This window comes from Symphalangus syndactylus, chromosome 9 (assembly GCF_028878055.3).
Source record: "Symphalangus syndactylus isolate Jambi chromosome 9, NHGRI_mSymSyn1-v2.1_pri, whole genome shotgun sequence".
In the NCBI taxonomy this organism is placed as follows: domain Eukaryota; kingdom Metazoa; phylum Chordata; class Mammalia; order Primates; family Hylobatidae; genus Symphalangus; species Symphalangus syndactylus.
In genome coordinates, this window is record NC_072431.2 from 115,396,208 (window position 1) to 115,418,374 (window position 22,167).

Genomic DNA, 22,167 nt, shown 5'->3' on the forward strand with positions numbered 1-22,167 from the left:
CCTGTATAGCCACAGAACTATGAGCCAATGAAATCTCTTTTCTTTATAAATCACCGAGTCTCAGGTATGCCTTTATAGCAGTGCAAGAAAGAACTAATGCAGACACCAAGCTCAGAAAGTTGAAGTGATTTGTCCAACTCAGCTACCTACTAACAGTCATTTTTCTATTCTATTTTTTTATTTTTATTCTTATTCATTTATTTTGAAATGGAGTCTTGTTCTGTCACCAGGCTAGAGTGCAATGGCACGATCTTGGCTCCCTGCAACCTCCAACTCCTAGGTTCAGGTGATTATCCTGTCTCAGCCTCCCGAGTAGCTGGGACTACTGGTGTGTGCCACCACGCCCAGCTAATTTTTTGTATTTTTAGTAGAGACAAAGTTTCACCACGTTGGCCAGGATGTTCTTGGCCTCCTGATCTTGTGATCCGCCTGCCTCGGCCTCCCGGAGTGCTGGGATTACAGGCATGAGCCACCGCGCCCAGCCTCTTCTTCTATTTTTTAACCATTTCAAATTCACAGAAAAAAATATAAATGTATACAAAAAACTAATTTCTTTGTGAATTTTCTGAAAGTAAGTAGATATCCTATCACATTCAAATATTTTACAAGGACCCTGTCTTACATAACGACAATAAAACATCAAAATCCGTGGTTCTGTTAAGTAAGAAAAAGAAGCACCTTGCATATAACAAAAACTCAGCTAGTATTTTCAAATTTCACCTAAACAAAAAATAGATTAAATGTAAATATATTTATCCCAAAGCTTAGGTATTATGAGTAATTATCCTGGGAAATATGATGAAACAGTATCCTGCAAAGACTTGTTCATTAATACAGAAACATATATAAATGTAAGTATTTGTAGTAAATTTACATATATTCTATTTATGAACCCTCAACATTAATTTCTAATTTGACAAATATAAAAATAAGTAAAGATTATAATCATGAGATTATGTTTCCATTTATTTTATAAACTATTATTAGCATATATGCACATATATTGATAGTTTAAACATAAATGATTATAAATTGGGACTATAATTTTGTATCAAATACATAAATAGAGGGTAAGAATCTTAACATTCCTGGACATTTAACAGACGCTTCCATGTTTACAAATCAACTAATAGCTTACATTTTGGGGGTTAGCAATATGATTTGCATTTTATATGTTTTTTAAAAATAAATGCTTGAAAATTATTTTGTAATAATGTGAAGATTTTAATCCAAAGAAAAAGTAAATAAAGCATCAAAAGATTATCACCCAGTCACACAACTGTCAATTAAGCTTTTATAATGTTTCAAAGAAATAGTTGCAAAATTTCATGCTGATGAAAATTCCTACTGTGCATGAGCAAAAGCAATTTTTCAGACACTTAAAACTTCATTATTCTTTAATATTTAAATTTGTAGTCAGTGAGTTTTTGTATCAAAGTGTCAGCTTCATTCATGTCAATAGTGTTAGATGCTGCTTTATTTCAAACATAACAGGATTCTTGGCTGATATTTAACACAATCCCTACAGTATCCATCTGATAACTTATTCCTTAGTAAAGCTAATGGATTTTGGAGTTTTGTTTGGAGTTATTTTTTGAAAACTGAGGTTTGTTTTCATTCTTAAATATCATACATTCTGAAACTCCACAAAATCCAAAGTACACATACACATAAAGTACAACACAGAGGGAGAGGAGGTAGGCAGTGAAAGAATTGTACTGCCCAAGGGATGACAATAAATGGCAATAAATGGAAAATAACTTAGCACTAGGAAACAGAGATCCAACCATAGAATTATATTTTCTCAATAGACCCTCAGGATCTATCATGTGTAGTGTTATATATGAGGTCATTCTCAAACCCTTGAAACATGTCAGAGAGGTAGGTAATAAAATACAAGTAAGGAGGAATGTTCTATTTTTTTCAAATTTATAAGCCCAATTTAATAGAAAAGATGAGCACCAAAAAAGCACAATAAATGTGAGAAAATTTGTAAGAAATAAGATTCTACAGAGAACTCAGAAATAAGACTGCACACTACAGCCATCTTATCTTTGACAAACCTGACAAAAACAAGCAATGGAGAAAGGATTCCCTATTTAATAAATAGTCCTGAGAAAACGGGCTAGCCATATGCAGAAAACTGAAACTGGAAACCTTCATTACACCTTACACAAAAATTAACTCAAAATGGATTAAAGATTTAAATGTAAAACCCACAACTATAAAAACCCTAGAAGAAAATCTAGGCAATACCATTCAGGACATAGGCATGGGCAAAGATTTCATGACCAAAACATCAAAAGCAATTGTAACAGAAGCAAAAATTGACAAATGGGATCTAATTAAACTAAAGAACTTTGTACAGCAAAAGAAACTACCATCAGAATGAACAGACAACCTACAGAGTAGGAGAAAAATTTTTGCAATCTATCCATTTGACACAGATCTAATATCCAGAATCTACAAGGAACTTAAACAAATTTATGAGAAGAAAAAACAAAACAAAACGGTGGGCAAAGGACATGAACAGACACTTTTATGTGGCCAACAAACATATGAAAAAAAGCTCAACATCACTAATCACTAGAGAAATGCAAATCAAAACCACAATGAGATAGCATCTCATGCCAGTCAGAACGGCTATTTTAAAAAAGCCAGGAAACAACAGATGCTAACAAGGCTGTGGAGAAATAGGAACATTTTTACACTGTTGGTGGGAATATAAATTACTTCAAACCATTGTAGAAGATGCTGTGGCAATTCCACAAAGACCTAGAACCAGAAATACCATGTAACCCAGCAATCCCATTACAGGGTATATACCCAAAGGAATATAAATCATTCTATTATAAAGATACATGCACGCAGATGTTCATTGAAGCACCATTCACAATAGCAAAGACATGGAATCAACTCAAATGCCAATCAATGATAAACTGGAAAAAGAAAATGTGTACATATACACCATGGAGTACTATGCAGCTGTAAAAAGAAATGAGATCATACCCTTTGCAGGGACATGAATGCAGCTGGAAGCTATTAACCTCAGCAAACTAATGCAGAAACAGAAAACCCAACACCACATGTTCTCACATATCAGTGGAAGCTGAACAATGAGAACACATTGACACAGGGAGGGGAATAACACACACTGGAACCTGTTGGGGGAAGCGGGGAGGGAGAACATCAGGATGAATAGCTAATACATGTGGGGCTTAACACTTAGGTGATGGGTTGATAGGTGCGGCAAACCACCATGGCACACATTTACCTACGTAACAAATCTGTACGTCCTGCACATGTATCCCAGGACTTTAAATTAAATTAAATTTTTTTAAAAAGAAGATTCTAAGTCAGAATTTTATATTACATTTATAATATATTATAAACTGTAGATTATAAATATAATGTAAAATTGCTAGTAACCACATTAAAATAGTGATTTTAAATATAAAAATATGTATAAATATAAATTATAATATTAAAGATAATTCTGTAATATCTATTTATGTGTATTTTAATTTCCTATATTAATTCCAACAATTATTATTTTGGGGGCAGAAGAGTGTAAAGTACTTCTGTCCAATGGCAATATAATTTGAGCTGCATTTGTAACCTTTTTCTAATAGAAAGAGAAGTGTTTTGATTAGCTTCAATTTTTTAGATAGACCAAAAGCTGATATAATTAATGTATACAACTTGGTAAGTTTGAAAATGAGTATACACCCATGAAATCATCACTGCAATTTATGCCATAAAGCCATGTATCACCTCCAAAACTTTCTCCTGCCTTCTTCTTTATGATGATGACGATGATGATGACGATGATGATGATGATGACACTGAATATAAGATCTACTCTCTTAGGAAAGATTTAACTGTACAATACAGTATAAATAACCATAGGCACTATGTTGTACAGTAGATCTCTAGGATTTATCTTGTATGACAGAAACTTTGTATCGTTTAACTAATAACTACCCACTTCTTTCAGTCCCCAGCTCTTGGCAACCACTAGTTCACTCTCCGCTTCTATGAGTTTGGCTGTTTTACATTCATCATATAAGTGTATAACACAGTATTTGTCATTCTGTGTCTGGCTTATTTCACTTAACATAATATGATTTAATGATCATTATATAATAACATAACATAATATGAACCTCCAGGTTCATCAATATTGTCACAAATGCAGTATATCATTCTTTTTAAGGCCAAATAATAGTCCATTGTGTGTATGTACATTTTCTTTTTCCACCCATTAACTAATGGACATTTAGATTACTTCCATATCTTGTCGATTGTGAACAATGTTGCCGTGAACATGGGAGTGCACGTATCTCTTCAAGGTCCTGATTTTAATTTCTTTAGACATATATCCAGAAGTAGGATTGCTGGATCATATGGTAGTTCTATTGTTAGTTTTCAGGGTCACCCCCACACCGTTTTCATAGTAGCTACACTAATTTAATTTCCCACCAACAGGTTATAGGGTTCGCTTTTCTCTGTATCCTTGCCAACATTTGTTATATTTTGGGTTTTAACAAAAGCCATGCTAACAGGTGTGAGGTGATATCTCATTATGGTTTTGATTTGCATTTCCCTGATAAATAGTGAAGTTCAGCATCTTTTCATATACCTCTTGGCTATTCGTATCTTTTCTTGGAAGAAATGCTTCTACAGGTTCTTTGCCCAATTTTTTAAGTGTTTTTTTTTAATTGAGTTGTGGGAGTTCCTCATAGGTTTTGAATATTAACCCCTTATGAAATATTTGGTTGCAAATATTTTCTCCCACCATGTAGGTATTTTGTTTTTGTTTTCTGTTTTTTTGTTTGTTGTTTTTGTTTTTGTTTTTTTTTAGAAAGGGTCTCTATCACCCAGGCTGGAGTACAATGATACAGTAGCATGATTACAGCTCACCCAGGCTGGAGTACAATGGTACAGTAACATGATTACAGCTCACTGCAGCCTTGACCTCCTGGGCTCAAGTGATCCAAGCTGAAGTGGGGAGGATCCTAAGTAGCTAGGACTACAGGCATGCACTGCCATGCCTGGCTAATTTTTTTTTAATTTTTAGTAGAGATGAGGTCTCACTATGTAGCCTCGGCTGGTCTCAAACTTCTGGCCTCAAGTCTCAAGCAGTCCTCCCACCTTAGTCTCCCAAAATGCTGGGATTACATGCATGAGCCACCATGCCTAGCCTAGTTTGCCTTTTCATTTTGTTGTTTCCTTGGCTGTGCAGTAGCTTTTTATTTTGATATAATCCCACTTGTCTATTTATGCTTTTATTGCCTATGCTTTTAATAACATATTCAAAAAATTATTCCCAAGGCCAATTTCTGGAATCTTTTTCCCTGTGTTTTCTTCTAGGATTTTTACAGTTTCAGGTATTATATTTAAGTTTTTAATCCATTTTGAGTCTATTTAGATGTATGGTGTGAGGTAATCATCCAACATTATTATTTTGCATGCAGATATCCAATTTTCCCAACATTATTTAATGAAGAGACCATTATTTTCCCATTGTGTATTCTTGGCACCCTCGTTGTAGATCAGTTGACCATATATGCACAGGTTTGCTTCTGGGTTGTCTTACTCTATTCCACTGGTTATGTGTGTTATTGCATTTGAAAGTTTAAACTGCTAGTAACCACAGTAAAAGAAAGCAGGAGAAACCAGTAAAATTAGTTTTAATAATACATTTTATTTAATGCAATATATCCACAATACCATTTCAACATGTAATCAACATAAATGTTAATGATATTTCACATTTTTATTATTATGAAGACTTCTAAATCCTGTGTGTGTTTTACGCTTAGCACATCTCAATTCACACTAGCCATATATCAAGTAGAATAGAGGTAATGTAGATTTTTGTTGTGAAGGACAAAACTCTTTTTTTTGAAGTGGTAGAATTGTGATTACTATTCACATATGGAGCTGACTCTAAAAGGAAAGACATAAAACCAGGTAGTTATTTCACCACCTTTTTTTCAAAATTCGGACAATTTTTCCTCAGCGCTCTCATCTAAACATGATTTAAAAATTGATGGATAAATGAGTAAATGAATGACTAAATCAATGCATGAATATCAAAAAGATTGATGCTTCTTAAAGCAGGCCAACACTTTCCATTTCATGGCTACCATTCTGTATTAGGCAGCCCTGAGCTTTGGTGCATTATTTGCAATTTCATCTTGTTTCTAATCATTAAGAGATCTTCCTTTTTTTTTTCCTGATTACAGTTACCAACCCACATGACAATATCATATGCTTTATTTTCCCACTGCCATTCATTGTAAATACATTTTTCTCCCTTTCTCTCTTATTCTCTTTCCTTAATCCTACTGTAACTTTAACCACGCCAGTGTAAACATTTAACTAAATGTTTATGTTTGAATTATAATTGTGGCAAACCACAATTACATTATTATTATAACCACAATTAAGTCTTACTTTTAATAAAGTGGTGTCATAAAAATTCACTATTACAATTAATTAATTTAAATAAATGCTGAAGTTCAAATTAAACCAACTGTATAAATAAATTTAATGGGAAATTTTCAAGATGAATTCTTCTTGCACCAAATGCCAATTTTTAATACATTGAGGCAATACGCTTCAGAAAATAAGCCAATAGAGAGGCAGAAATGCAGTCCATAACGCAAATTTAGGCCCTTGTACTGCCTAATAGTAATATACATTATAATAATTTATTTTTATATTTTGAAAATAATATAGGTAGAAAGTACACATGTTCCCTAGGTATCTACCCATGATCTAGGTATAATGACACTATATGATCACTTATAACAAAAGTCTATGTCTTCTTGGGATATAATTTAAAATATACTAAACTGGGACTTCTATTTTATTTTAGTCATGTTCTAGACAAATTATATATGTGGAATTTAAAATTATTCTGCAAGTTCCTTCCTCAGATTGCAACTCAACTTGAAGATTTTTTTAGAGACCTATGAGAACTGCCATTTAAAGTTACAGTGATTATCTATCATTGGAAGGAGAGACCTCAATTTCCTTTTGTTGTTGTTGTCATTGGGGAAATATCTTGAATAAGCCATAATTCTACAAATAGAAAGCTATGACACATATTTGCGTGCAAAAAAAAGAAATGTAAAATATTCACTGCCATGATTTCAATTTGTCAATGTAAATTGCCCTGCATAAAAACTGTATTTCTGCAAACTGTATTCCTGGACTGGGAGTGGATTAAGAAAATACTGTTGCTCATTGAAATTATGTGTGTTCTTAAGCAGCTGAGATGGTGTGTAAAGAGCTGTGATGGAGAGATCTATGGAAAGAATATACAGATATGTTTTTCACCTCAAGGTACTGTAGTGACATAAAAAGTATACAATCAGACTGTGACATTGATAATAATCCAAAATTTACTGATTATTATTACTCAGTCAGACATTGAGCAAGACTACATTCATTTTGCTTAAGATATACTTTCTTCAAAGGGGAATTGGTGAGAGGATTTTGGGAAGAAGGGAGAGTGGGGAGCACCAGGAAACTATCTCTTCATCAAGGCAATAAAGGCACTGTCAGAAGTTGCCTGATGTAACTATTTTGAAACTCTAGAATCAATTGAAGACTTGAAACATCCATGAGAAAGCCAGGACGATAAACTGTAGTTAAATTCAGTTCATTTTAGCTCTTAGCATACTAGCTATTACCAGTTCCCCATCCCTCAGCCCTGTGGCAGGCAGCTGTGCATGTGTTCCTAGAGCAGCAAGCACATGACCTAGGGGAGCCAGGCCAGACACAAAGCACCCTTTCCTCCAAATGTCAGAAATCTCTGATCACTGATTGCCACTTTTCATCACAGAGGTGGAGACAAACAGGTGGGTGGCCATTGCTGCTGCTACTCTTTCCATTGTTGCAAGTGCTTCCCCACTCCCCGCCAACTTCTGGTTGAAGTAAATTCCAGGAGATTTAAAATACTGGTCCCTTTTCTGTTCCCCTTCCATCTTTCTCCTTTTTTACCATTTGGGATCCATATACTAAACACGGGGACATTTAAAAACCAATGGCACATTTAAAGAAAATTAGAAAGTGACCATGCATGCCAGGGAAAAATTCAGGCTCAGAAAAGACCTCAGAAAACCTTAAATTTTCACATTAAGATGATTATTCGCACAGAGACAACCTACAACAATCTGGAAAACAAATAAACAAAAAATGAAACTCAGCAAACCTTGGGAAGAGAGGGAATCTGATTTTCAGAGTTATCACATTACCACTCTTATGTCCAGTTTTTAACAAAAAATTACAGGGCATAAAAATACACAGGAAAATATGACCTATTCAAAGAAAAAAATAAGTCAGCAGTAAGTATCCCTGATGCTCTAGTCGGTCTGATAGCAGATCTACTAGACAAAGACTTTAAAACAACAGTCTTACATATACTCAAAAACTACAGAAAGATGTGGATAAGGTCAAGAAAACAATGTATCAACAAAATAGAGATATCAATAAAGATATATAAAAAACTCTAAAATTAAATCTATAAGAAATCTTGGAGCTAAAAATACAATAACTGAAATAAAAATTTCACTTGGGGGGTTCAAAGGCAGCTTTGAGTAGGCACAAGAAAGAATCGACAAACTTGAAGATAGAACAATAGAAATTATTGAGTATGACAAACAGAAAGAAAAAGAATTTTAATGAGTGAAGAGTCTAAGAGACTTGTGGGATTTGATCAAGCCTACCAACATATACATTGTGGAAGTCCTAGAAGGAGAAAAATGAGAAAGCGTAGAGAAAAATGAGAAAGGCTAAAGTCAAGAAAACAATGTATCAACAAAATAGAGATATCTATAAAGATATATTAGAAAACCCTAAAATCTATAAGAAATTCTGGAGCCTAAAAGTACAATAACTGAAATAAAAATTTCACTTGAGGGGTTCAAAGACAGATTTGGGCATTCACAGGAAAGAATCAACAATCTTGAAAATAGAAGAATAGAAATTACTGAGTATGAGAAACAGAAAAAAAAAATTTTAAAGAGTGAAGAGTATAAGACACTTGTGGGATTTGATCAAGTCTACCAACATATACATTGTGGAAGTCCCAGAGGGAGAAAAATGAGAAAGGGTAGAGAGAATATGAGAAATAGTGCCTGAAACTTGAAAACACCTAATCTGATGAAAGACATGAATATAACATACAAGAAACTCAATAAACTTAAGATGAATGCAAAGAGCCCCACACAGACACACATTATAATCAAACTTGAGATAGCCAGAGACAAAGAAGGAATACTGAAAGCAGCAAGTGAAATTATTTATCGCATACAAGGGATTCTCAATGAAATTATCAGCACATTTGTCATCAGAAACTTTGGAAGCCAGAAGGCAATGAGCCAATAGAGACACATTGCTGAAAATAAATAAATATAAATAAATAAATAAAATATCTGTCAACTAAGAATTCTACATCTAGCAAAAATTGTCCTTCAAAACGCAAGACATTCCCAGATCAACAAAAGCTGAGACAGTCTGTTACCACTAGACTTGTCCTGCAAGAAATGCTTAAGGGGGCCTTGCTTGGTGAAATGAAAGAATACTAGACTGTAAGTCAAAGTAACATGAATAAATAAAAATCTAAATAAAAGTAAGTACATGGAAAATAATAAAAGCTAGTATTACTTTAACCGTGGTTTATAACTTCACTTTTGTTTTCTACATTATTTAGGAGAGTGATACATTTTTTAAAACTAATTATTACTCTTAAAATTAGTATCATTGTAACAATGGTTTTTTATTCCACATTTTCTTTTCTACATAATTTAAGAGATTAATGCATTTAAAAGAACTACTAGGTTATATTTTAGGGTACACAATGTATAGGGATATATTTTTTTGACATGAACAACAATAGGAATGGGGAAAAAGTCATGAAAGAGCAGAGTTTCATGTCATTGAAGTTAATCTGATATTAATTCAAATTAGAGTGTAACTTTTGAATATTACATGTACTCATGATAACCACAGAGAAATGACATATAGAAGATACACCAAAGGAAATGAGAAAGGAATTTAAACGTTTCACCACTAAAAATAAACTAAACACTAAAAAAAAAAATGCCGAAAATGAAGGATAAAGAAGCAGTAATATAAAAAACAATAGCAAAATGATAGAAATAAATCGCTTCTTATCAGTGATTACTCTAAATACAAACGAGTTTAACTTTCCAATCAAAAGACAGAGATTAGAATGGGTGAAATAACATGATCCAACTGTATACTGTCTACAAGAGGCTCATTTTAGATCCAAATACCCAAATAGATTGAAAGTGCTGACATAAACTACAACATCAGTGAATCTTGAGGACATTATGCTAAGCAAAATAAGCTGGTCACAAAAAGAAAATACAGTATGATTTTGCTTATATTAGACACTTACAGCAGTCAAAATGATAGAAACAGAAAATAGAATGATAGTTGCCAGGGAATGGAGGAATAGAAAATGAGCTGTTACTGTTTAATGAATATAGGCTTAGCTTTACAACATGAAAAGAATCATGGATACGAATGGAGGTGATGTTTGTACAACATTATGAATGTATTTAATTCCACTGGACAGTATGCTAAAAATGGTACAGATGGTAAATTTTAAGTTATGTGTATTTTACCACAATAGAAGTACATTAGAAAAAAAACGTACCCATGAAAAGCAAATTACTACCATGAGTCAACTTGAGAGGAGGAAGATCCTGGAGAAAGAAAATTGGGAGTTAGGAGACAAATCGCAGACATGTATGAGAATGGAGTAACTTCATCTTCATGGATCCTTGGCATAGTTGGTGCTTGGACATAGAGCAGTCACTTTCAAGGGCATTCTCTGGGGAAGTAAATTGGCCCTTGCCACCATATGGCATCCAGTTGATTTATAGGCATGAAAAAATGCTCCATTAAATTCCAAGAGTAGTTACATAAAATAATTTTTTATGTTTACATCACCATTATTTTCTTCTACCATATCTAAAGCATCAGTAAATTCTGTTTAAAGTTGCAGCCTGTTCTTGCTCCATGGGTGGCTTAATAAAGCGCTTGTTTTATTCTTGGAATGAAGCAGCAAAGACTATAGTCTTCTCATGGCTGGAACAGGAGCAGCAGCAGCAGCAGCAGCAGCAATTATCAGCAAAGACTTTGTTAGTGAGCAGTATTTTCAGGAGGTCTTGAAGCAATAGGGGCAGAGGCCTCCCACCTCACCGGCGGGCCTCACTTTAAATTCATTTTCTTTGCAAAGTATACTAGCTTGGAAAGACTGGTGTATTTCCTTGTAAGTTCAAATTCCCTCTCCCCTCAGTGACTTTCACATTTTCTCTTCTCTCCATAACCCCCCAAAACCTCTTTTTCTCTGTGTTTCCTCTTACATAATAACCTTACCTCATACTCCACTGAGACAGCGGAAATAATCAGATGAAATTGTCTTTAATTTCCCAAAAGATGTGCTGCTTTCTTTTCTGATACAATAGGATATTAGTCCCTTTTTCATCAAATACCAGGCAAATCACCTGTGTTCTAGAGACATTGTCTCATACCCTCTTAAAGATTTCACTCTGGCAATGATTCCCTCCTTCTCTTGAATCATAAATGTATACTTCCGTAAGGGTTATTAACATTGACAAATACACAGTCTCTAGTATCTGCCATTAAAAAACAAATTTTACTGGACCTATCATATTCTTTTAGAGAGTCTTTTATTTTCCTCAACAGCCAAATATCTAAAAAAAAGTTGTCTATATACTCTTCTGAACACCTATCCTATCTTCAACTCATTTCAACTGAGTTTTCACCCTCTAGACTCTAATGAAACAGCTCTTATCAAGACCTTGTCAATAATCTCCATGTTGCCAAATTTACGATCTCTTCTGTCTCTCTTTTTGCTTCACTTCTCAGTCGTGTGTTACACAGTCAAACACTCTTGACTTTCTGAAACACTTTTTTTCTGAATTTCAGAAAATTATATATTCATAAATCATTTTCAAAAAATATGTGGATTACCTGTTTAAAACATGTCAACATCTTCCAGTCTGATTGTCTTTTGAAGCTCTACAAAGCCAAGCATGATAAGGTCCTTGCACAGCTCTCAGACTACAGTTGTACACCTTATCCCTTTCTCACTGTGTTTCAGCTATACTCTCTTTTCCTCGGTTGCTCTAAGTTAGTAAATCTTCTCAGAATTTTGCGCTTGTTGCTCCTTCAATCTGAAATGTTTTTCATCCACCTCAGATTTTCACTTAGTGAGTTCCATCTCCACCACCTAGGTATTAACTCAAATGTTACCTCCTCAGAGAACACTTTCCAGACTACTATCTCTAATGTTGCCTGTCAGTTTCTACAGGATTGCTGTTTTATTTTCTTCAGAGTATTTGTCCTTCCACATAATTATTTATCTATCTTACTCAACTATCACACTCCCACTTGCCACTATCTATAAGCTTGATGAAAACAGGGACCTCATCTATCCTATTTATTATACAACCCACATGCTAGAAAAGATATTGGCACAAATTAGGCATTCTATAAAAATAGTTGCAACTAAAATATTTTGGGAGATTGTCAAAAGACGACAGAATGAAGAAACTAAATGAGTCTGTTCTTAATGCATGTAAGAGAGAATGTAGTGTAATTTCCAGAAATAATTGGGGCACAATTTAGAGGAATCTATCATGGCAGTATTAATTCACACCATCATAACATGGGTATTAAAGGATATGGGTCTTATTTTATATTCACTTATAGTCAAAACTTAGCCATACTAGTTATAGTGTAACAAGTCAGGCAGGTGAATGCCATTATCTGCACTTTCAAATAGTAATATCAGGCCCAGAGAGATATAATAATTTGCCCAAATCCATGTAGCAAATAAATGGTGAAGCTGGGATTCTAACCACTGTGTGTTTGATTTGAAGTTCCATGCTCCTCACTGTATTCCAGAAATAATAGACTGCTGAGCATAACAGTGAAGCATCTTTTCTCCTGAAAGCATGTATTGTTATTCATGAGTCCAAATAGGAGTTAAAGATGTGAATATGGGAGTTGGCCCCCAGGGTTAAAGGGAGGAGAAAAAGAAGAAAACTCTGTATATAAAAAATGCAGCCGATGGGTGTCTTTTTCAAATACTATGGTGTTTCAATAGGGCCTGTTGAATCACATACACATAATCAGTGTAATTCCAGGAGCAAGCCCGCTTGGCTCAGCAGTTTTAATATACAGATCAATTTTGCATTACCTCCTTCTGGCTGTGAGTGCTCATAGAGGGAGGTCATAAAACATTTATTGGGCCAAGGATGCAAATTGAGCAAAGAGTGAATCTTCAATGTGCGGACAGGCCCTTGAAAGAGACTTGTCAGATGAGTCTGTGATGAGCGTTTGCTCTGCCCTACACCCTATGAAATTTTTATTTTCATTTCCTTTAAAGAATTCACCTCTTTGTGGGGTATAAAATTTATTTATATATATATATATACACACACACACACACACATATATACATATATATGAATGAACGTGTGTATATGTGTGTATGACTATATCATAATTCATGTGCCATCCATATTTTAAAAATAAAAATGCATGTGACAAAGGCTATTAGAAAATTAAACTTGAAATATTATTATAGAATTATGACATAAATTCTCCCAATTGTATCTTTCAGGTAAAACAACATTTGGGGACATCAAGAAAAAGTGGAGCATGAGTGTAAATTTCCACCATGAACTAGGCATCAGGGAGAAAGTACATCTTGTGGCACAATATCTAGATGATTAGTTAGTTAATCATTGGTATAGGGCAAGTTCAAGGCCTGAATCAAGGCTCAGAGACTTGAAGCAACCAGGATAATTTTTATACTTGCTGTGTTACATCTAATTACTCTCAGGGTGGCATGGCTGCTGGTGCCCATCTTAATCCATCTTAACCCTTATCCTAATGTAACGAATGAGAAATGAACAATAGTTCACTATAATGCAGTCATCATGACATAAAGAAGGCAAGAAATGAAAGAAAGCGAGCAACACTGAAGAAAAGCGAAAAAGGGCATTTTATAAACTGGCTGGTCTAATTCAGTCCTTAAAAATTTTGTACACGTGTAGGGCTTTATTTCTCAGCATAGTCTGAGGCTTACCTCCATAAAGCCTTGCCTGCCAGTTCCAGTATAAATGATTGTCTACTCTCTTAATCTGCTGAAGAATTTAAATCTGTAACATTCTTTGGGACTAAGGCCACCTTGTATCACTGTTTTCTTATTTAGGACAATACCCTTGGTGACAAGCTAGAAAAGGGATATGGTATGCCTTAAGTATTTCTATTTGCCTAATGGCTGGCAAATGTGCAACAGAGAGCAAAAACTTAAGCAGTACTTGTTAGTGAAGTTAAAAATGTATGTTGTATGCTTGTATTTTCTTTTTAGCAAATAATGACAAGCTAATGACAATGGTCATATTACCCATAACTAGACGCATTTTTTCATGTCAGATAAAATATAATAAAAATTGAAGGAAGAGAAAGAGCTAAGAAAAACTACTAGGTTATGTGTAAGATCACCACCCATGCCACAACCTTCTTGAAGGCAAGAGCAGAGTCTTATTTATTCAGTATCCCCAGTAATTAACATAGTGGTACACAAGTAGGTACTCGATATTTATTTGCTTAATGAATGTCATCCTGCCAGCTCAAACACACTCAGACACACACACACACACACACACACAGCATCTTCAGAACATCTATAGAGATTTTTTTTATTTGAAGGTACAGAATATATATAAGAATGTTTCTTTAATGACTAACCCAAATTTCCTTGGGGATTTTAATAGCTTTATATATTTTTAAGTTGATCTTTGTTGTTTCACTTTATTCTGCGGCATCCAAAATGATTTTTGACTTCTCTCTTATGTATAAGTCTCACCTAAATTCCTACTGCTTTCCTAGTCACTATCATTTTGCCTGAAGTCAGAAACCTTGCTCTACAGCCCCAGGGGAGGCAGAGTACCAGGAGTAGTTGCCCAAGCCCACTTTTTCTCAGCAAAGGTTTCAGCAAAAGATGTAAGACTTGGGTTACCTTAATCTGTCCTCTTATTTTGGTGTTCCAAAAATGCAAAGAGCTTCTATATGAAAACACAATTTTTGCTCTTGATGGTCACTCTTTCAAGTCATTTTATCGTGGTACTCCTAAAAAATAATGTAATTGTCAATCAAGAAGTAATTGTCATAGGTTATTTTGAAAGGAGCAGAGCTGAGTCTAACATATAATGGATAACACTCTCCCATACATCCTTTATGCTCTTGGCAAAAGTATCTCCCAGATCACCTGTAATCACAAAGTCTGGGTCCGGTGGCTCAAACGCCTGTAATCTCAGCACTTTTGAAAGCCAAGGCAGGAGGATTATTTGAGCCCAGGAGTTCAAGGCCCGACTGGGAAAAATAGGGAGAACCCATCTTTATAAAAAATTAGCCAAGTATAGTGGTACACATCTGTAGTCCCAGCTATTTGGGCAACTGAGGTGGGAGGATCACTTGAGCCCAGGAGGCAGAGGTTGCAGTGAACCAACCTCACCTGTCAGAACAAGACCCTGTCTCAGAAAAATAAATAAATAAAAGAATCATAGAAATAGCAAAATCTGAATAAAGCATTGAGTTTAATTAATAGTAATATACCAAACTGGTTCCTTAGTTGTGACAAATGTACTATAGCAATATGAGATTTTAACAATAGGGAAACTGGGTGAGAAGTGTAAGAGAATTATGTACTATATTTTGCAACTTTTAGTAAATCTAAAACTATTCTAAAATAAAACACTTTTAAAGACTTTTTTTTAAAAAAATCTATCACAGAATCCTGAAATAAATTTAATCAGACAACTAGATATCTCCTAAAGTTTTCCTAAGAAACAAAGTTCTTATGGGGAAGTCCCAAGTCCTACTCACAATTATAGATCAAATGGAGACAGGACTGATAGATAGCCTGACTGAGAAAGGATGCCAGTGGCAGTCAGTCAATTTCAGGGAGGTAACACAGCACCTGAAGGGGCAGCAACTGAGAGGTAAGGAATGAGACTCACCAGGTCTTAGCAGGGCTTTGAGCCAGAAGCCAGGTAAAATTATACTTGAAGTTAAAACAAACTTCTTTCCCTATCCCCTCTTCAGCTGCTTATATATATTTGACAGGTGAAAGCCACACTATAGAAACAATCGTATTTGAAAAAAACTGAGTAATGAAATTAAATCAACTGCATTATTAAGACCTCATAGATCCTGTGAAATGAGCTAAAGGGAAATATTTTCCAAGCAGCTTAAAAGGATAGATAAATAATGGTGATCCTAAGATCAGTGGAGAGAGTGCCAGGCAGGGCAGTGGTACAAATGCACGATCCACTCTGAAGGAAAGTAGAGTGTGGGAGCAAGTAAGAATCTCAGGTGTGGGAGGAAGCTGGAGGGCATGATCCTAGAAGTGTGGAGTCATGGGAAATGGCAGGCAGGGAGAGTGTAGGGTGCCAGGAACAAACATCATTATGGTTACAGAGCACAAGGGTTGCTATTAGTCTTGATGACAAGCCGCTAAAGAGGCCTTACCTAGAATTCTATTGCCAATGGGCCCTAGAGGATGTTGTGGTTATTTTTTGATATTTCATGAGGGGGTTCTGAAACTCTCAGAACATCAGGAGTGGAGGCAGCATTTGTCAGAAGTCATGGAATTTTATAAATAATGCTAATGGACATGTTGCCTCTACATACATTGACATTGGGCTATTCAAGTTCCAATATCTATCCAGATGAAGGTTTACCACAGCAGAACGACATCCAATAGCCATTCCTATCAGCCTCAGGGAGTCCTGAATTTTTATAGGCCTGCTGTAGCCCCAGTTCACCTGTAATAGAAGGGTAAAATGGCTAATAATTTCTTATGAATTACAGAATTAATTTCTATCACAGTAACATTCTACAATAACAGAAGTATTGGGTCCACTGAGATTAAGCTGAGCTATTCATGAATTTGACTTCAGGGACAAAAGAGATCCCAGAAGGAAACATAAGTGGATGAATTTTCCCCAAGTGATACGTGGAGAAAAAGGCATCCTGTTGTGAGGATACCCTATCCTGTCACACAGTTAGAGGCTGAAACCTGAAATGAAGTATTGAGGCCAATTTCCCTTTCAGAAATTGCCATAAATTGTCAAACTATAAAGTACATTTTTAAAAGACTACCTTTGTATTCTCCTAAAAAATATAAGCTCTTGCATCCCAGGTTTACAATTAAGGCTTTTCCACAATGCTATTCTAATCTACATATTAGAATTTTCAGCTTGGGATTCAGACAAAAACAGATTCCAAACAGTAGAGAGTTGGTTAGCTGTTAAGCCCTGATGTAGCTCCAATTGCACAATTTAATAATATTGACTTTTAAAATGCCCACATTTTCTCACTTGCCAATGAATGCATCTTTCCTTTTGGATAGACATCTACATTCCTGAAATACAAACCAAGCTTTGGGAAGTTTGGGATCACTGACTCCATCCATGTTCCTGCCACTCACCATGACATCACCCATCAGGCAGTAAGTTACAAGGCTTCCCCCAACCCATTCAGGTCAAACTGAAGTGGAGTTTTGGTTTGTCTGAAACTAACACTTTGGGAAAACAAAGAGACAAAAGCATAAATCTCCCATGGAGAAGTAACAATAGAATACCACTTCAAGTTGTTTTGTGTTTTGCTTTTTTCATGTTAGTTGCCAAGATTTTGCTATCACCAGACCTGATTTTTTATTTTGAGACATTAATCAGAAGGCCATTGGCAGATTGGTTGCCATTTACTATTACAATAAGGTCTTATGGCTTCATGTTTTCGAGTCATACCTCCTTCATGCCTCATCCTCCTTCTCTTCTCAGAAGAAGAAAAATAATTTGGTATGACATTTATCTCTATGAGGAAGCAGCAGGGTGAATTAGAAAAAAAACATAGAATCTTTGAAGACAGGCTTAAATATAAATATCAGTGCCTTTACTTACAGGTAGTTGATATTGGGCAAGTTGTTAAATTCTCCAGGGCTCAGTTACTTCATTGGCAAATTGCAAGATTGTTAAAGAAAAAGAATTGTAGACCTATTGATACTTAATGTTTATGATCCAATATATGATTTTTTATTATTATGAGGCAATAATTACAACCAAAATAAATATGGTGAAATCATCCTAGAAGAACAATCCTTAGCTGGCCCATGAAACATAAAATTCAGTGTAGTTTTTACATCACAAACACCCAGCTCTATAATTTCTTTTAAAATTCTATGGATACTCCCAGAAATCAGAGGGAGACTTTAGAGAATTTGTGAGAACATTTTTTTACAATCTAGTGTTAAGATATAAACTCTTATCACCTAAAAACAACTGGAAATATAGATTATCTTATTAGAAATCTGTTCTATTTATAAATTCACACAATTAAAAAAGTAATACAACTTCTTTTAACTACATCTAACACATTTTTCCTCCATCAACCTGAGCAAGAACAAACAACGCTAGCACAGTATCTGTTCTCTGTTTAATAATGGATTCAGCAAAGGAAGAATACATCCTAAAAGATTAATAAGAAGCAAATATTCAGGACAGTGAAAAGACAAACAGCAGAGTGGCTGTTTTGCTTAACCGCCTGTCAGTAAATATTCATGCCTGGCTTTGGTCTTTCACTGGGCCCACGCTGCTATGCTTGGCCTCAGTCTCAAATTTCAATAGCCTAAAAGCTATATTCAAACAAACATTCAAATGCACATTACTCTAGCTCCTTCAGACATACTGACACAATGGGTTTCCATTTTAATTAGGGCGGTTTCTAACATAGTGTACATCAGAACTGTGCCTCTGTAGCAAATGACAAAGATGGGGATTTCTTTATATATTGACATTAATTCTTAAGTTGTGAAGCAGCATGATTTGAGGGAGTCAAAAAGAAAAGTCAGAACATATAATTCTTAAAGTATTATGAATATCACCTAAAAACCCCAAATTATTAAATACAGACCAATCATCCAAAAGGTGAGGTTTTTTTATTCTGTATCTTTCAAATCTATCAGATTCATTAAATTCCTCAATTGTTGAACTTCTTCCAAGAGTGAAAAAAACAAAGAGATTGTCTTTAATCAAAGGTGATATTTTTGGAATTCTTGAGTATCATCCCTTCTCAGATTGCTATGATCTATTTCAACAAGTTTTGCAGTCCATAGTTCTCCTATTTTCAATACATTTTCTCAGGGTTTTCAGAGTAATCTTACCAAATTACAGGTATTTTCTCTGACATGCACATTCACATATACATTTCAGTGGCTCCCTTAGTCCCTACCAATTCGATTCTTAGCCAGTGTTAGGGATCAGAGAACAATACCTCAAAGTATAGTGCTTTGGCATGCTGAGCACTTTTGAATTTTAAAAAGTTGGAAGACCTTAGAGGCTGCCTCAGAACCAAAGACTTTATAACTTTCTCTTGCTTCTCCCCACCACCCACAAGCACTGGGAAGTGCTTCTTCAGGAAGTTACCTTATCTGACTGAGGATAACTTCTTCCAAAAGTAATACAATTGTCTTAAAGTTCCCAAACTAGGAATCTCATTAAGTAGCCAGGAATGGTTAACCACCAAAGAAAAGGGATGAGGCTAAAAGTCATCACCATGCCCAGACAGACATAATCTATTCTGAAGACAGCTCTCAGAGATTTCCTAAGAGTCCTTATGTGCATAAAGAGACAGCTTTTGTCCACAGTGCAGTTCTCCCCTTAACATTTCTGTAACTTTTCAGTCCCATTCAGTTTCCAAAGAAAATTATTTGCAAACAATTGTTTGTCCTTTGAGCCTGTTCAATTCCCCTGAAAATAATTTACTACTCCTCAAAATTGGCTACGTTCCCCTATGTGTCCCTCCCTTAATAAAGAGGGTGCTATTTAAGCTTCAGCCCTCTGGCTTTTCTTTGAGTCTCATTGATATGGTCTGGCTGTGTTCCTACCCAAATCTCATCTTGAATTTTAGCTCCCATAATTCCCATGTGTCATGAGAGGGATCTGGTGGGAGGTAACTGAATCATGGGTAGGGGCCTTTCCCATGCTATTCTCATGATAGTGAATATGTCTTATGAGATCTGATGATTTTATAAAGAGGAGTACCCCTACACAAGCTCTCTTGCCTGTCGCCATGTAAGAGGTGCCTTTGCTCCTCCTTTACCTTCCACCACGATTTTGAAGCCTCCCCAGTCATGTGGAACTGTAAGTCAATTAAACCTCTTTCCTTTATAAATTACCCAGTCTCAGGTATGTCTTTATTAGCAGTGTAAGAGCGACTAACACACTAAATTGGTACTGGTAGAGTGGGGTGCTACTGTAAAGATACCCAAAAATGTGGAAGCAACTTTGGAAATGGCAGAGGTTGGAACAGTTTGGAGGACTCAGAAGAAGACAGGAAGAAGTGGGAAAATTTGGAACTGCCTAGATATTTGTCAAATGGCTTTGACCAAATGTTTCTCATCTCAGATGGAGATGAGTTGTTTGGAACTGGAATAAAGGTGACTCTTGCTAAGTTTTAGCAAAGGGACTGGTGGCATTTTGCCCTTGCCCTAGAGACTTGTGGATCTTTGAACTTGAGCAAGACAATTTAGGGCAGCTGGTGGAAGAAATGTCTAAGCAGCAAAGCATTCAAGAAGTGACTTGGGTACTGTTAAAAGCATTCAGTTTTATGTATTTACAAAGATATGGTTTGGAATTGGAACTTAGAAGAGAAACAGAGCATAAAAGTTCAGAAAATTTGCAGGCCAACAATGTGATAGAAAAGAAAAACCCATTTTCTGAGGAGGAATTCAAGCCAGCTGCAGAAATAGGCATAAGTAATGAGGATCCAAATGTTAATCACCAAGACAATGGGGAAAATGTCTATAGGGCATGTCAGAGGTCTTCACAGCAGTCCCTCCCATCACAAGCCTAGAAGCCTAGGAGAAAAATAATGGTTTCGTGGTCCTGGCCCAAAGCCTTGATGTTTTGTGCAGTCTTGGCACTTGGTAACCTGCATCCTAGCCATGGCTAAAAGGGTCCAATGTAGAGCTCAGACCACTGCTTCAGAGGGCACAAGCCCCAAGCCTTGATGGTTTACACTTGGTGCTGGGCCTGCAGCTGCACAGAAGTCAAGAATTGAGGTTTAGGAAGCTCTGCCTAGATTTCAGACGATGTATGGAAACACCTGGATGTCCAAGCAGAGGTGAGCTGCAGGGGCGGAACCCTCATGGAGAACCTCTGCTAAGGCAATATGAAAGCCCCCACACAGAATCCCCACTGGGGCACTGCCTAGTGGAGCTGTGAGAAGAGGGCCACAGTCCTTCAGAGCCCAGAATGGTAGATCTACTGACAGCTTGCACCATGCACCTGGAAAAGCCACAGACACTCAATGCCAGCCCATGAAATCAGCCAGGAGAGGGGCTGTATCCTGCAAAGCCAGATGGGGAAGCTGCCCAAGGCGATGGGAGCCCACCTCTTGCATCAGCATGACCTGAATGCGAGACATGGAGTCAAGGAGATCATTTTGGAGCTTTAAGATTTCACAGCCCTGCTGGATTTCAGACTTGCATGGGGCCTTTGGCTCCTTTATTTTGGCAAATTTCTCCCATTTGAAACAGGTGTATTTACCCAATGCCCATACCCCCATTGTAACTAGGAAGTAACTGACTTGCTTTTGATTTTACAGACTTACAAGCAGAAGGGAATTGCCTTGTCTCACATGATACTTTGGGCTGTGGGCCTGTGAGTTAATGCTGAAATGAGTTAAGACTTTGGGGGTTCTTGGGAAGGCATGATTGGTTTTGAAATGTGAGTACATGAGATTTGAGAGTGACCAGGGATGGGATGATATGGTTTAGCTGTGTCCCCACCCAAATCTCATCTTGAATTTTAGCTCCTATAAATCCCACATGTTGTGGGAGGGACCCAGTGGGAGATTATTGAATCATGGGGGCAGGTCTTTCTCATGCTGTTCTCATGATAGTGAATAAGTCTTACGAGAGCTGATGGTTTTATAAAGAGGAGTTCCCATACACAAGCTCTCTTGCCTCCTGCCATGTAAGACATGCCTTTGCTCCTCCATTGCCCTCCAGCCATGTGGAAC